Source organism: Chlorocebus sabaeus, chromosome 7 (assembly GCF_047675955.1).
Source record: "Chlorocebus sabaeus isolate Y175 chromosome 7, mChlSab1.0.hap1, whole genome shotgun sequence".
NCBI classification, from domain to species: domain Eukaryota; kingdom Metazoa; phylum Chordata; class Mammalia; order Primates; family Cercopithecidae; genus Chlorocebus; species Chlorocebus sabaeus.
This window is the reverse complement of record NC_132910.1, coordinates 94,577,246-94,593,475: the sequence shown is the minus strand read 5'-3', so window position 1 is coordinate 94,593,475 and position 16,230 is coordinate 94,577,246. Positions and strand designations below refer to the sequence as shown.

General features: G+C 40.8%; 1 pseudogene; it reads right to left on the bottom strand.

The window, feature by feature from the left end:
* Positions 1-1,727: 1,727 nt before the first annotated feature.
* LOC103236724 (beta-glucuronidase-like) lies at positions 1,728-14,522 on the bottom strand (annotated as a pseudogene).
* Positions 14,523-16,230: the final 1,708 nt, after the last annotated feature.

Here is a 16,230-nt window from a genome sequence, read left to right as displayed (position 1 = left end):
TACTGTAAGATCCATAAGTGCCTTCTTATGGGTAATTTTTATTGCTCTTACAATATCTGAATCAATATATATCTCATGTATATTTTAATATATTACATAATATATAATATGCATATTAAGAGGCATCTTGAATTGTAAAAGTATCTGTTTTGAACAGAAGTGCTTAACTTAAATAGACATAATGCTACAAGAAATATACTAACTAAGGAAGAACTTTGAAATTAAGCAACTCTTATACTCATTCAAAGAATGTTAAAGCAAAGGTATAGGCACATCCCCTCATAGAATGCACTCCTAGTGTCGCTGAGTGAGGTCGACAGCAACCTTTTCTAAGACAGAACACCCCACTGGTGACACAGGGCCCAAGTCAGAGCAGAATGGGGTGGGGCTCCCAGTGAGGAGGAAGCCTGTGCTAACATTCATTAGCCCTAATGAATGTTTTTCACTGGGTACAGACCCCACCTCAGCTCTCCCCGGCTGGCTGGCCATGGTAGACACTAAGTATACTTGAGCTTCCACTTCTTTATTTTCTTAGGCCATTCTGAATAAGTAAAAATGTATTGTATTTTTTAACATAATAGTTAACAAATATGAAGTAATTTCACTAAATATGTGTTGTGTGCATGTGTGTGTTTATGATTTTTTTATGTCCACAATTACATCTTCCAAGGACTAAAAGAAATCTCATCAGAGGGTCTTCTAAGCACAACCATTGAAGGAAGAGTTCCATATGTTTTCACCTTGTTGAAGCAACAAGAAATTAGGCCACATTTGAACAAGGAGCTTTTTGAGAGAAATACACTGATATCTCAAAAATCAGTAATTGATTATTATTAATCAATTTATTCCAAGTCTTTTTCCCTTATAATATAGACGTCAATAATTTACAGAGATAATTGTGTCAAGGACTCAGTTTTTCGCCTGCAAAATGACAATATCTCCTTCATAGTATTAAAAATCAGTATGATGATATATGTACACTAGTGTTCACTAGGCACTCAGCAAACTGTAATTACTGTTCCTTGTTTTATTCTTATTATCCTGGAATGGCCAGTCCCTTATGTTTTCATTAGCGTCTGTTCTCCCAGGTCTCTGTCAGTCTCATCTGTCTGACACAGTGGGAGCTAAGCCTTTCTCAGCCAAGATTCAATATATGGTGCCGATGGTACTGTTTACCTCAATTTTATCAAAATCACTGTGATGATACCACACATGAATGATAGGTGTTACCACAAGACAAAAGGCACAAGCATGCATTCTCTGTGAGGAGAAGGGGGACCTCAGGGCCATGCCTCAGGCCACTGTAACAACTGAAGATACAAGTAGGACCCAGTCACCCCATCCCCAAGCTCTGCCCTAGGCAGCCTGTCTCCCTGGGTTCCTGGAATGCTGCCTGTCATGTCCACATGGCCTCTTGCCAATTTTGAGCTCCCTCTCAGCCCTGATGGCAGGCCATGGTAGACACTAAATATACCTGAGCTTCCTTCTCTTTGGCAGACACTAAGTATATTTGAGATTCCTCCCATGTGGGCAAACCCAGTGCTCCAATCTTCTGGTGACAGCAAGCTCCACACCAAGGATGGCTTCACTGCAAAGCACGCCAAGCACCTGGAAGTGCCCAGGCAGAGCCCCCCACAACAGTGCAGTACCTCCCTAAGACCTGATGGCACCCTTTGCTTTCACTAGAACCTCAACCTGGAGGCCTGCCCCTGTGAATTCAGCAGATATTATGACATGCCCAAACTGCTGACTGAGTGTGCTCCAGTGGCTCCTTTGGCACTGATGGCCAGGTATGCTTCTGACAGGAGGACTGATGGGGATGGATGGTGGGGGACAGCTGGAGCAGAGCAGCAATCCATACTCATTAACTGGGGACAGAATAATCCATTAAAGGCTTAGAGCAATCCTAAATGTGAGTGTAAATGTGAATGAACTCCAGATAAATCAAGTAATTGAAGAGGCAGCTCCACATCTGAAATTTCAAATGGAGCTTTAGATACCATCATATTGACTTTCAACAGTTTTCTTACTTGGAATTTACAAGACGCCTTCATATCCTTTTCTCATTTAATCATCCTTTGTCTAATATGAGGTGTTTATTAATATCCCATAATAGAAAAAAAATACTCCTGAGTCATTCAGGTATCAAGGGGTGGAGCTAAGATTTGAGCCCACATCACCTGACTCCTAATTTTACATTTCTTCCACATCTTGCCATAAAAGCGTGAATTGAAGTACCTATGATTTGTTGATGTGCTTATACTCATAGCTGGTAAGTATAGAATTATACAAAGAATCATGGAACCTGAGGAAACAGAGGCTTGAGTTGATTCAACTGAAATGTACAAGCAAAAGTGCTTTAAAATGATGAGCCCCTAGCTGAGTGTTGTGACTCACACTTGTAATCCCAGCACCTTGGGAGGCCAAGGGAGAAGGATGGCTTGAAGCCAGGAGTTCAATAACAGCCAGGGCTACAAACCAAGACCCTATCTCTACAAAAAAAATGTAAAAATTAGCTGAATGTGGTGTTGTACACCTGTAGTCCCAGCTACTTGGGAGACTGAGGCAAGAGCATCTCTTGAGCCTAGGAGTTCAAGACTGCAGTGAGTTATGATTGTGTCATTACACTCCAGCCAGCCTAGATGAGACCCTGTCTCAAAAAAAAAAAAAAAAGATGAGCTCCTGTTCCATGTCAGCAAATTATTTTTCCCAGCATCACATTGGCTGTGATAGGGCTGAGACTATAACTCTATTCTCCTGGCTGCTAGCTAGCCCAGTGTTTACTCCACCTAATGGAGGGTGATTTGAAAGATTTTTCCTAAAGCCTTTTTAGACTTCTTATCCTCTTCTTTAAATGTAAAGCAAAGTATCAGATTTCTTGACACCTTTTTAAAAGTGATTTAATGTTGATAGTTGCTATGGATTGGCTGTGTTCCCACTCAAATCTCACTTTGAATTGTAGTAATCCCCATGTGCCAAGGGCGATTACTTTGGACTGTGGACTTTTGAGTTAATGCTGAAGTGAGCTAAGATTTTGGGGGATTGTTGGTAAGGCGTGATTGTTTTTCAAATGTGAGGACATGAGATTTGGGAGGAGCCATGGGTAGAATGATACGGTTTGGCTGTGTCCCCACCCACATCTCATCATGAATTGTAATAATCCTCATGTGTCAAGGACGGGGCCAGGTGGAGATAATTAAATCATGGGGGCAGTTTCCCCCAACTGTTCTCATGGTAGTGAATAAGTCTTACAAGATCTGGTGGGTTTATAAATGGGAGTTCCGTTGTACAAGTTCTCTTGCCTGTTGCCATGTAAGACATGAATTTGCTCCTCATTCGCCTTACACCATGATTGTTAGGCCTTCCCAGACATGTGGAACCATGAGTCCCTTAAACTCCTTCCTTCATAAATTACCCAGTCTCAGGTATGTCTTCATTAGCAGCATGAGAATGGACTAACACAGTAGTAAAGCTTTCTGATGGGTTCAAGTGTAAAAGTCAAATGGATAGCCTCACCTGATCCAGAAGTATCACTACTGACATGTACCTATGAGCATTAACATGAGCCCAAAGTTTCTCTATATCCTCCTTTGGGGCAAATAAGAAGCAGGTTAGACAGCTATAGAAGAGAAAACAGACATACAGCCAAATGTATAAAGCTTTGAAAATTGCTGTCTTATTCCATTTGTGTTGCTCTAAAGGAATACCCGAAGCTGGGTAATTTATAAAGAAAAGTTTATTTGGCTCACAATTCTGCAGGCTATACAGGAAGCATGGTACCAGCATCTGTTTCTGGTGAGGCCTCAGGAAGCTTTCAACCATGGCAGAAGGTGAAGGGGAGCTGGTGTGTCACATGGCAAGAAAGGAACAAAGGGGATGGAGGTGCCACACTCTTTTAAACAACCAGCTCTCCTGTGGAAAAACAGAACAAGAACTCATTCATTCTGTAAGAAATGCACCAAGCCATTCTTGAAGTATCCGCCCCATAACCCAGACACCTTCAACCAAACCCTGCTTTCAGCACTGGGGACCAAATTTAAACATGAGATTTGGAGGGAACCAATATCCAAACTATATCATTCTACCCCTTCCCTCCCAAATCTAATGACCTTCTCACACTGCAAAAAAGAATCATCCCTTCCCAATAGTCCCCCAAAATTTTAACTCACTCCAAGCATCAGCTTGAAAGTCCAATCTGAGGCTGAGCATGGTGGCTCACAACTGTATTTCCAGCACTTTGAGAGGTCAAGGTGGGCAGATCACTTGAGGTCAGGAGTTCGAGACCAGCCTGGGCAACATGGTGAAATCTGTCTCTACTAAAAATATAAAAATTAGTGAGGTATGGTGGCATACACCTGTAATTCCAGCTACTTGGGAGGCTGAGGCAAGAGTATCACTTGCAACTAGGAGGAAGAAGCTTCAATGAGCTGAGATCGTGCCACTGCATTCCAGCCTGGGAGACCAAGTGAGACCCTTTCTCAAAAAATAATAATAATAATAATAATAATAAATTTTAAAAGTCCAATCTGAGACTCAAGGAAAGTTCCTTCCATCTATAAGCCTGTATGATCAAAAACAAGTTATGAGAAATAAAAACAAAAATCATGTGATCATCTCAACAGGTGCAGAAAAAGCATTTCACAAAACCCAGCATCCCTTTATGATCAAAACCCTCCGCAAAATCGGTATGAAAGGGACATACCTCAAGGTAATAAAAGCCATCTATTATAAACCCACAGCCAACATTATACTGAATGGGGAAAAGTTGAAATCATTCCACCTGAGAACTGGAACAAGACAAAGATGACTACTTTCACCATTTCTGTTCCATTTCTATTCAACATAGTACTGTAAGTCTAGCCAGAGGAATCAGACAAGAGAAATAAATAAAGGGCATCCAAATCGGTAAAAAGGAAGTCAAGCTGTCACTGTTCACCAATGATATGATCATATACCTAAAAAACCCTAGAGACTCATGCAAAAACCTCCTAGATCTGATCAATGAATTCAGTAAAGTTTCAGGATAGAAAATCAATATACACAAATCAGTACCACTGCTATTATACACCAACAATGACCAAGCTGAGAATCAAATCAAGAACTCAACCCCCTTTACAATAGCCACACACACACAAAGAAATCATAAAATACTTAGGAATATACCTACCAAGGAGATGAAAGATCTCTACAAGGAAAACTACAAAACACTGCTAAAAGAAATTGCAGATGATACAAACAAATAGAAACACATTCCATGCTCATGGATTTGAAGAATCAATATTGTGAAAATGACCATACTGCCAAAAGCAACTTACAAATTCAATGCAATTCCCATAGAAATACCATCATCATTCTTCACAGAACTAGAAAAAACAATCCTAAAATTCATATGGAACCAAAAAAGAGCCTACATAGTCAAAGCAAGACTAAGCAAAAAGAACAGATCTGGATGTATCACATTACCTGATTTTAAACTATAGTACAAGGCTATAGTTACCAAAACAGCATGGTAGTGGTATAAAAATAGGCTTGTAGACCAATGGAACAGAATAGAGAACCCAGAAATAAAGCCAAATACTTACAGCCAACTGATTTTCAACAAAGCAAACAAAAACAAAGTGGGGAAAGAACACTCTATTCAACAAATGGTGCTAGGATAATTGACAAGCCACAAGTAGGAGAATGAAACTGGATTCTTATCTCTCACCTTATGCAAAAATTAACTCAAGATTGATCAAGAACTTAAATCTGGCTGGGCGTGGTGGCTCATGTCTGTAATCTCAGCACTTTGGGAGGCCGAGGCAGGCGGATCATGAGGTCAGGAGATTGAGACCATCCTGGCCAACACGGTGAAACCCCATCTCTACTAAAAAAATACAAAAAATTAGCTGGGCGTGGTGGCAGGCACCTATAGTCCCAGCTACTAGGGAGGCTGAGGCAGGAGAATGGCATGAACCTGGGAGGTGGAGCTTGCAGTGAGCTGAGATCGTGCCACTGCACTCCAACCTGGGTGACAAAGCGAGACTCTGTCTCAAGAAAAAAAAAAAAAAAAAAAAAAAAAAAACAGGAAAAGAACTTAAATCTAAGACCTGAAATCATAAAAATTCTAGAAAATAACATCAAAAAAACTCTTCTAGACATTGGCTTAAGCCAAAAACCCAAAAGCAAATGCAACAAATAGAAAGATAAATAGGTAGGACCTGATTAAACTAAAAAACTTCTGCAGAGCAAAGAAATAGCAGAGTAAACAGCCCCAAGGGAAAAAAAAATACTCCTGTCAAAAAGTGGACTAAGGACATGAATAGACAATTCTCAAAAGAAGATATACAAATGGCCAACATGGGAAAAAATGCTCAACATCACTAATGATCAGGCAAATGCAATCAAAACCACAATGCAATACCACCTTACTCCCGCAAGAATGGCCCCATAATTAAAAAATCAAAAAATAACAGATGTTGGTGTGGATGTGGTGAAAAGTAGAACTACTGTTTGATTCAGCAATCCCAGTCTTGGGTATCTACTTAGAGGAAAAGAAATCATTATATGAAAAAGACACTTGAACATGCATGTTTATAGCAGCACAATTCACAATTGCAAAAATATGGAACTTGCCTAAATGCCCATCAACCAATGAGTAGATAAAGAAAATGTGGTATATAGATACTATGGAATACTACTCAGCCCTAAAAAAGAATGAAATTATGGCATTCACAGCAACCTGGATAGAATTGGAGACCATAATTCTAAGTGAAGTAACTCAGGAATGGAAAACCAAACATCATATGTTCTCACTTGTAAATGAGAGCTAAGCTATGAGGATGCAAAGGCATATATAAGAGTGACATAATGGACTCTGGGGACTTAGGGGAAGGGTGGGAAAGGGGGTGAGGGATAAAAGAGTACACCTTGGGTACAGTGTACACTGCTTGGGTGACAGGTGCACAAAAATCTCAGAAATCATCACTAAAGGACTTTTTCATCCAACCAACCAGCACCTGTTCCTCCAAAACTATTGAAATAAGAAAACAAAAATGAGCTGAGCATGATGACTCACACCTGTAATCCCAGCGCTGTGGGAGGCCAAGGTGGGCGGATCACGAGGTCAGGAGTTCGAAACCAGCCTGATCAACATGATGAAACCCTGTCTCTACAAAAACAAACAAACAAACAAACAAAAACAAGTAGTATCTGTTGATATTGTAAAGAGCAAATCAAACTACTGTTATAGCACATCTGGTTTTCTAATGAGAAAATGCTTATAAAGTATGTCTAGAGGGGGAAATCCTGCTCACTTAAATAGGATAAATTATATCTTCCAGAGGTCCTAGTAAGAGTGAGTGAAGAACAATGAGTCAGGGACCTAAAGAAAATACTGAGTTATAATTACAATGTCCATATTAACAACATACAAGAACACTTATAATTTCAATGACTAATAAGGCCTTTCATTCTCTCTTACCACTTTCCTGTTTCTCTTACTGTTTCTGGGGTGATAGTGTTGAAAATAATGATTCTTAGGTACTTTTACAGAATAGCAATATTTAGTAACCACGATTTGGTATAAAAGGATTATCAGGTTAATTTATATACGATTTTGCAAGAAAAGTGTGGTAACTTACTGATCTTTTTCTGAAGCATACACCAGCCACAAGAACTGCTAATAATTCTGTATTGTATAGCAGTTCGCCTCTCAGTTGTGTCTTATGCACTGCCATGTTTATACATGGGATCCTAACCTTTTAGACTGAAATACATTTAAAAAGTTATAATCTTCAGGTCTCAGAAACTATATATTTAGTTTACATATTTTCATTCCATTAAGAAAAGGTTTAGCATTTGAGTAAGAACATGACACATTGTGCTTTCTTAATATCATATTGTCTTTAGCATATAACCACCTTTAGATTAAAAACCTGGAGGAAAATGGTTATCTGCCAAAAAGTAATTTTCTTCCCTCAATATTTAGGTGAAAACAGAAGGGACAAAGTGAAATACAGCCTGGAAGAATATGGGTTATCTTCAGTAATTAACTACATAAATATCAAATATCTATCTTACTTGAACCTGTGCAGACATGGCTTTAGATAAATTTAATCTTTCATTTGATATGAAAGATTAAATTTGTAGAAAGATAGAATTGTATAGCAAGGTATACAAAGACAGGTATAGAAAGACAGAATTGCCTGACATAAAAATTATTCTAGAATATAAAACATAATTTTAGAAAATGATAAATATGATGGGGTATTATTTATTCATAATTCTGGAAAAGTAATAAAAATACATTCACTATAATATTTAACCAAAAGCATAAACATTCTTTTAAAAAGTAGTACTTGTTATTCATTATGTGCCTTTTTAAATTAATTCAGTTATCTTTACTGTATATGATTTTCTCTATATAGATTTCTATTCTGTATGTTACATTCTATTTTTTACTTACAAGCAAATCATTTTTTAAACTTAAATGTGTTAACTCTCTTGAAGTCATGTGCTATCAATAAATAATAAACAATATTGAGAATATTCCCTTTAAAAAAAAAAAAAAACAAGTTATGTTCTTCCAAGATAACGATGATGAAATAAGGATTGATAAATATTTCCATTCCAAAATGGAGAAATAGGCCAAAAATAAGGGGCAACAGGCTCCACAGAAATCTGCAATCCAGTAGAGCAGACATTAAACCTTAAAACTCCAAAATAATCTCCCTTGACTCCATGTCCCACATCCAGGCCACACTGGTGCAAGGGATGTGCCCCCAAGGTCTTGGGCAGCCCCACCCCTATGACCCTGCTGGGTGCAGCTCACACGGCTGCCCTCATGGGTTGGAGACGAATGCCTGCGGCTTTTCAAGTCTGAAGGTATAGCTGGCTCTTCCATTCTGGGATCTGGAAGGTAGTGGCCTGTTCCTACAGCTCCACTAGTCAGTGCCTCGGTGAGGACTCTCCATGGGGGGCTTCAACCCCATATTTCACCTCAGCACTGCCCTATCGAGTCTTTCTACAGGGCCTCAACTCCTCCAGCAGGCTTTTTCCTGGGCACCCAGTCTTTCCACTATATCCTCTGCAATCTACAGGAAAGTTGCCAAGGCTCCACCACTCTTGCCTTCTGCCCGCCTGCAGAACTAACACCATGTGGAAGCCTACAAGGCTTATGGCTTGTGCCCTCCAGAGCAGTTGCCCAAGCAGTATCTGGGGCCCTTTGAGCTGAGGCTGGAGCCAAAGCAGCTAGGATTCGGGGAACAGTGTCCTGACTCTGTACAGGGTAATAAGGGGCCCCAGCCTTGGTTCCCAAAATCATCTTTCCTCCTAGACCTCTGGACTTGTGAAGGGAGAGGCTGTCTTGAAGATTACCTTCAATAATGTATAATATAAACAGGATTCAAATTTCTTATTACCTTTCTTCATGGGTTTTCTGGCCTCTAAAATGGAAAAAAGATTAATTCTCTTCCTAAAGATATGTATCTAACAAGAAGATCTGTAACAAGTCAGATACCAAGCAGAGTTAACCACACAGTAGAAAAATGTGCCCGTACATGCTGTCATTGGGTGCCAACATCAAGCTCTAATGTGAAATTTAAGTAATAGAAAGAGGAAAAGTATTTATTTAAATGTACTAAAACATGAAACGTTTTATTGACTGGCAGAGGTAAAGTTATAGATTTACCAGAAGGTAGGAATACAAGTTGAGGGTGTTGTTTGCCCCACCCTCCTACAAAATGCTGCTTCCACAGTTTCTCCAGAATTTGCAGGTACATTCTGACTCCACATATTCCCTACTCCCTGGTTTCAGAGGAGGGTCCAAATCTCTTTATTTTCCAAATTGATCACTTTGAACCCTGACATTTTTGAGTCCCAGACTTTAACAATAAGCCTCAGTCCTCTTTACTAGCTCAATCGTTTCTGCCTGCCATCTTTCATTCTTCTCAGAAAAAGCTCACTTTATGGACTGATACCTGGAATCCTAGTGGTCATCAGAAAATGGGTTTTAATACTTGGCAGTCACATGCATGCTTGATATTTCCCAATCTCAATGCCTAGGATGACATATGCCCTCTGTCTTGTAACCAGAAAAATGTCATTTGTCCTCAGACTAAAGAGATCATGGAGAACTGTTTCAGCAATAGATATGGAGCAAGGAAGCATTATTCTTTCCTATGCCTGCATGGAACAGCAACTGAGGTTACAAATAATACTTCCCTGTTTTCAATCTTTCGATGGCTTTCTATCACAAACTATTTTGTGGACTTAGGGAAAAATCAAAACATATTTCCTGTCTACAGGATTGCAAAAGCTCTATTCACATGATGTGGCCCTCACTAAGTCTCCATTATTATTTCCCACCTCTCTCTCCCTCCCCCACTACACTCCAGCCATGGTGTCTTACTGCTGTTCTTCAAACATAACAAGCACTTCCCCATCACAGGGCTTTTGCACTTGCTGTTCCCCCACTCCTCCTAAAGATCTTCACACAGATACTTGATGATTAACTCTCTTACATTATTCGGTTTTTCATCCAAATGTCACTTCCCTGGAAACAATTTTGCTGACCACCCTAAGGCAACAACCCAATATCAGTATCTGCTTACTCTGTGTTGTTTGTCTTCACAGCAGTAATGACTTTCTGGATTTTTATATGTATTTGTTTATGCATATGTGTTAGCATATAAACTCCATGAAGCCTGAGGTTTTGTCAGTTCTCTTTATTGCTGTATCTATGGTACCTAGAATGGTGCCTGACAGAAAGGTTCTATATAAATGTATGTTAAATGAAGGATTTGACCAAGGAGTATCATCAAAATTCCTGTTGCCTGAGGTCAGCCAGTAGCTGACTTCTCTGTTGCCCCTTGCTTTCAAGCAGCTGGTTGAGTAATTGCATTATACACATTGGGTGGCCAAGTGCCATTCTGAGAACTAATTTTCTAGTTTTAAAGAAACTATAAAATTGATCTGAAGAAACTGCTAGAGCCAACAGTAATTCAGGAATTAATCCCACCATCTGAGCACTAATTTCTTGACTTTCCTCTGAAGATGGGTGCTAGACCTTTGGCAAACAATGGCAGCAAATCACAGCAAGAGTTAAGACCTATCTTGCCTTAGCACTGCTATATTCCTATGGTCAAAAGTGTTTCATAGTATAATCACATCCTCTTGTTTAAGTGGCATATACTTAGGATTGTTATTTTTCTTTAGCATACACATAAACAGGGGCCAAAATTGAACTCAACTGCTGTATATTGGCTACATCAAAGAATGTAGTAAGAATCTGGACTTTGTGGTGGGGGGGTGGGGTTTGAATGGACAAATCTATATTACAATTTTCCTCTGATATTTTACAAATAAACTTTTCCACCGATGAGTCTACACACACTGGTTCTACATTTTTTTACCATCAAATTCTGTTTTGAACATTACCATGCCATTGAAGAAAACTGTTCTCTCCAAGGTCATTCTTCACTCACCTGTATCAGTCATTAAAACCAATGCCTCTTTCCAAATTTTCCACAACAGCTTTCAAAACTTGTGACATTCTGGGTCTCCTCCCATAACTGACTGCCACTTTACAGGCAGTACAATGTAGAATAAAATGCATGGAAAATAAAGTCATACCATTCTGGATCAAGCAAATCTGTTCCAGTGTTGAATTCTCACTCAGCCACCTATTCGCTACACAACTTCAAACTAGTGGGTTCACAAACCTCTAAGCTTTACTTTCCTAACCTATATAATGGAAGTCATCATATCCACCAAATGTTGTGGTTATAAAAACTAAATAATAATATTGTCTTTGGCATATGGTAGACATTAAATGAATGTAAGTTTTCATCTTTCTTTTGTATCCTCTATCACTTCCTTGACTATTTTGTCTTCTTTCAACAAAGTCTCTCCTGTTATTTTCATTTATTCTATTAACTATCACTTTTTGAAGGATTCATGTAAATATTCAGCTCCATACTTCTCACTGAAAATTTCTTAATTACTTACAAAATTTATAAGTCACTGATATGTTCTTACATTACCCTAATGTAATGCCCCACGGGATGGGGCAGGAAGGTGGGCGCCGGCGGTGGAGGCAGGATGGTACCCACGTGGAGGTGTTGGCCATGTCGAGGATGGTCCCTGGTGGCAGGGTGGAGGGGGTGAGCATATTGTTGATGGTGATAGTGATGCGGAGGTGGGAGGGCAGGGGCCCCACCTGGAACAAGCTGCTGATGTCGGTGTCGAAGGAGAGGTAGACCCCTCATGCTCTAGCGCGTCGACCCCATTCACCCATGCAATGGCATAGGAGTGGGCACTGCCAATCCTCAGCACCACTCTTGTGTGCAGGTCCTGGATCCATTGCTCCGGCAGGGTCACCTCCCGTTCATACCACATCTGGCCTACAAAATGCCGCAGCCGCCAGTCCTGGCCAATGTCGTTGAAGCTGGAGGGAACCGTCATGTCCAGGATGGGGTCCGACTCTCGCAGCAGACGCGGATACCACTGCTCCTAGAAGCCACGGCACCGGTTGTCGAAGAAGTCGGCGCAGAAGCTCCTCCAGAGGCCGTCCAGCTTCTTGCGCTCCTGCGACGGCCTCTCCCGGGGACACAGCATCCCGCCCTGCAGCGCCAGCACGCAGCCCCACAACAGCGGCCAGAGCGCCTACCAGGCGTCCGCCGCCCCTCAGACCATGCTTTCCGCTCCTCCGCTGGGCCGCCGTCTGCCGGGCTAAGAGCAGCGCAGGAGGAGCCCTGCGGACTGGTCGCGCGCGACGTGATGCACCGGTCGCGCCGAGGAAAAGTATTTTTTTAAAAACCAAGAGATTTGAACTGAGGAACAATTACAAATACCCAAAGGGATGATTTGTCCCCCTGTGTTTAAAAGTCTTGGTGCTAGACAATCAAGGATGTTTCCAACATGTACCTAGAAGACTCTGACCTTCTAGCGCCACTGTTCAGGTGTTAAACCCGGCCCCGTCCTAAGTGACTGCCTGTGCCTCTCTGTATTCTAGTCTTTCACTCCCAGCTGCAGCTGGTAGCTGGCAGCGTTTGACCTGCAGTGGGAGCTGCAGCTCACCTTTGTTCATAACACCGCCATCCGTCTGCAGCCTCCAATCAGAGCTTCAAGGTGAGCCTGGGGAGACCTCTACAGGTGCCTGTGGTTTCACTGTAACTACTTAAACTATTCATTCTCTTATCAAGCACCCAGTCCCAGTACTGTCCAGGTACAATAAGGAGCCCAAAGATAATTTTTTTAAGATTAATTCCTGCTATGAAGAAACTAAACTCAGCGTGCTCTTGAAGGAGCTCCCTCTAACTTATGACTATTATGGGTAAGAAAGCACTGTGGCATCTGCAGCACTTAGATTGGTAGGAGTATTCTGCAAGACCTGTGCCATTAATTTTCTCAAGTTTGCTCCCAGGGAAAGAGGTGACTGGGGAAGAGGGGGAGCACAAAAAATAGGGGGCTGGGGGAAAGCCAGTAACCAGAGAAAAGACCTTTCTACAACTGGAAAGCATACTAAGAAAGCAAACCTATCCATCTACTGGGATTAAAGGGAATACAAAATGAAAGGAAAAAAAAAAAGTTATTCCTTGCAAAGCTAGGATGACCAGATGGCCCCTTGCCACCTTGTAGAAAGGAGTCTGAACGTCAGCTAATCACCAGCCTGTTTGTGAGGAAGAGCCGGTAAGAACTCCGCCTTTGCCCAGTAAGTCTGTATCATCTATATTCTTTTTCCCTCCACTCAGCATCCCTACACCCAGCCAGCATGCGCATCAAGGAAAGCAGGCTGGTGGTAAACTTCAGGGCAGCGATCCGCTTCTGAAGGCAGCTAGTACTGTCTCACCCAGCTAAGCCTTGCTTCTAGACAACAGCACTGCCTCACTCAAGAAATTATCCCTCTGCATCAGGCCAGACGCAGTGGCTCACACCTGTAATCTCAACATTTGGGAGGTCGAGGCGGGCAGATCATTTGAGGCCAGGAGTTCGAGACCAGGTTGGCCAACATAGTGAAACCCTGTCTCTACTAAAAATGCAGTAAGTAGCCAGGTGTGGTGGTGCATGCCTGTAGTCCCAGCTATCCAGAAGGCTGAGCCAGAATTGCTTGAACCCGGGTGGCGGAGGTTGCAGAAGTTGTGGTGAGCCTAGATCGCACCACTGCACTCCAACCTGGGTGACAAGAGTAAGATTGTCTCAAAAGTCACTAGTCTGCATGAGACACAGAAGCTTTCCCAAAAATTCAAACAGCCATGGAGAAATACCCATGGTCTACAGAAGCAGTGCTTAGTCCATGCTAGAATTCTCTAGAGTTTTGAAATACGGGAAGAAGTAGAACTTACAGTGTGTCTGATGAGTAACCGTGGTGTTTATTGCAACTGAGCTCTAGAAAGAGGCTGCTGTTGTCTATGATCTATCCTTTCCCCAACCGCCCAGCATCTCTTTGTCCACTCCAGTGATGTCTGCAGATCACCCTAATGTCACCTCTTGAGGGGTGAACCAACCTTCCACTGGCCAGCATAATAGCCCTGGGGTTTCATCTCAGATTTCACAGTGAATTCTGCTTTCAGGGCAGGATTTAGTTAGGGATGAAAAAGTGTTTCCATTAAGTATTGTATTTGAATCCTGGGTTCTTCAATGATTGAGGAAGACTAATAAAGAAAAATTTACCAATAATCATATGAACTAAATTAGGACTTCAAAAGTTTAATGAAATGAAATAATCTCTGCTTATTTCTTTTCCCAATTTATTCACCATCTCTATACATAAAAACTCCTTTGGGTTGTATCCAACATCAAAAACAAGAATTTCTATAGTAAGCAAACTATATGCATAATTATTAATATTTTTGTCAATGTAGTGTTTACATTGTTTGTATTACAAAGTTTCCAACATTAACTAAATTCTGATAAACTTTCTTCTTGTACTGGAGATACATGATATGCAACATTAAATATTGGTGTCCTAGAGATAAGAGCGACACACCTTTATGCTGTAGAATTAGAGGCAAGCACCTAGATCCTCAATCTTCTCATAGCCTCATTACCCCCCCCAAAAATCTGTCATTAGAGCTAGGGAATCTCTCAGGACACAAGGGAACCTCAGTGATAACAAAGAATGAAGACCCATGTTGCCAGTCTTGAGTATCTCAGGTGAGGTGCCAGTCCACTTCTGAAACAATGCTTTGCCTCCTATGCCTTTGGAGAAACTATTCCACTTCTTCATTTTTTTCATTTAGAATCATACCATTTCGGTCTTTGTTCTTCAATTTTCATTCTTGTAGCATAGCCTTTTCTGGTAACTACTGTGAAGTTAATCCTGCAAAAGCCTATTAAATCATTCTAATAAAAACCTTAGCAGATCCAAAACAATTCTGGGATGTACACAGGGAAGTTAATTCGGCAGCACTGCTCCACACCATCTGTGGGATGCCATCACCTTTGATCTTCACGTCAGATTCCAACAAGCAAGGACATATTTTGATAACAGCTAAGTACCTCAAAGTTTCTACTGTTAATACATGTCTTCTAGCATTGGGATTAGGATTTATGAGTTCATCAATCCTTGTGTCATTAATCTACTTTGTTTAAATTACCCTCCTTAGTACCTGTTTTTTTTTAGCAATGTTCTACTCCAAAACAACTGACTTGAAATATAGTAGCACAGTCTTTCAAAAAGGTTTTTAGATTAAAAGGGATAGAACAAGATGAAATTTCTTTTTCACTCAAATTTTTCTGAAAAACCACAGGGGTGTTTCATAATGCTTTTTAAAATTGAAATTTTTAAGAAAGGCACTAAGCCAAAGATCATTTATGTAATTAAATCCAGATCAGTTTAAACAATCAGCATATATTAAATACTCAAAGGGCAAATTGAGCAATCCTTATCTGAAATGCTTGGAACCAGCAGTGTTTTTAGCATTGTCCAGACTTTAGAATACTTGCATTATACTTATCAGTTCAGCATCCCTAATCCAAAAATCGGAAATGCCCCAATAAGGACTTCCTTTGAGCATTCCAATTTTGGAGCATTTCCGATTTTCGATTTTTTGATTAGGGATGCTCAACCTGTACTCTATGCTTAGGATTTGCTTCTCTCAACTTTATGAAAAAATTAAAATGTAGGCCAGGTGTGGTGTAGGCTCACACCTGTGATCCCAGCATTTTGGAATGTAGGCTCACACCTGTGATCCCAGCACTTTCAAATGTAGGCTCACACCTGTGATCCCAGCACTTTCGAATGTAGGC